The sequence below is a fragment of the Pteropus vampyrus genome, unplaced genomic scaffold (genome assembly GCF_000151845.1).
Source record: "Pteropus vampyrus isolate Shadow unplaced genomic scaffold, Pvam_2.0 Scaffold10, whole genome shotgun sequence".
In the NCBI taxonomy this organism is placed as follows: Eukaryota; Metazoa; Chordata; class Mammalia; order Chiroptera; family Pteropodidae; genus Pteropus; species Pteropus vampyrus.
In genome coordinates this window covers 7250392-7252048 of record NW_011888791.1, presented here as the reverse complement: position 1 = coordinate 7252048, position 1657 = coordinate 7250392, and positions in this window count along the sequence as shown.

Here is a 1657-nt window from a genome sequence, read left to right as displayed (position 1 = left end):
TTTTCTTATCCATTCAGCCACTCTATCTTTTGGTTGGAGCACTTAATTCTTTTCCATTTGAGGTACTTGTTGATAGAAATGTAGTTATTACCATTCTTTATTACTGTTTTTGATGCAGGATTTTCTTCTTAAAGAAGTTCCTCCGACAATTCCTGTAGTACTGGCTTGGTGATGAGAAATTCTTTTAGCTTATTTTTGTCCGGGAAACTCTTTATCTGTCTTTCAACTCTAAATGATAGCTTTGCTGAATAAAGTATTCTTGGTTGTAGATCTTGGGTTTTGATCTCTTTGAATATTTAGTGCCAAGCCCTTTTGTCCTGCCTAGTTTTTTTTTTTTTTGAGAAATCAGCTTCCAGTGTTATGAGTGCTGTGCTCCCTTGTAGGTAGCTAACTGCTTTTCTCTTGATGCTTTTAAGATTCTCTCTTTGTCTTTAAACTTTGCATTTTAATTACGATGTGCCTTGTTATGGGCCTCTTTGGGTTACTGGTTTTTGGGACTCTCTGAGTTTCCTGGGGTTTTATGTCTATTTCCTTCACCTGGTTAGGGAAGTTTTCCATCATTATTTCTTCAAATAGCTCTTCAACATCTTGTTTTCCTTCAAGTATCCCTATGTTATGGATATTTTTACCTTTAATAGTGTCCCATGGGCTCCTTACATTATTATTATAATGTTGGCTCTTTTTTTCTTGCCATTCTGATTGAGTGTCCTTGGCTTCCCCATCCTCTATATCAGTGGTTTGATCCTCTTTTTTATCCACTCTGTTGAGTCCCTCTAATATACTTTTCATCTCAGAGAATGTGTTCTTCATTTCTGACTGGTTCCCTTTTATAATTTCCATTTCCACTTTTATGTTTTTTATCTCTTTGTTGATGTTCTTACTGAATTCCTCTACACTTCCTCTAAGTTCATTGAGCATGTTTATAACCAGTATTTTGAACTCTGTATCTGTTAGATTGTTTGACTCCATTATTTCTAGATCTCTGTTCTGTTCTCTCATATGGTTTCTGCTTCTTTGTCTTCCCATTTTGGCTGCCTTTCTGTGTCTGTTTCTATGTACTAAGCAAAGCTCTTAAGTCTCCTGGTCTTATTAGTGCAGCTTTGTGTGGTAGGTGTTGGTGGCACAGACCTGAGAGGGGTTCAGCTGCAGGCCAAATTTACCCCAAGCCTCTGCCCCTCCAGGGCCACCTGTTAAGATTCAGCAAGCAATCCACAGATGCTGTGCTTATAGTTGCCTCAAAAGGCCACACCAGAAACTGAGGCCAGCTGCCACCAGTATGAGTCTAGGCGCTGCTCAGCAAGGAGCACCTGACTCATGGTGGGTATACTTGGATGTGGCTTGGGTGGGGCTGCGAGTTGGGAGAAGCAGAGTTTCAGAGAATCCTCTGGGCAGAGTGATCACTGTTTTCTAGTTTGATGATGTCTTCGCTATGGCTGCATTGAGTCTGCACACTGGGAGGAAGGAGGGCTCAACAGAGGAACAATGGATACTGCTAGCACTTCTGTTCAGAGTGCGTCTTGCCTTGGTCCTCACTCCAACAACTCAGTGTCCTCCTGTAAGTCTCTGGTAGCCTCTGTGCAACGGAACTAGCACTGGTGCTCAGAGTGAGCAGGTCTGTCACTGCGAAAGTCTGCTCACAGACTCGGCCCCTTTAAGA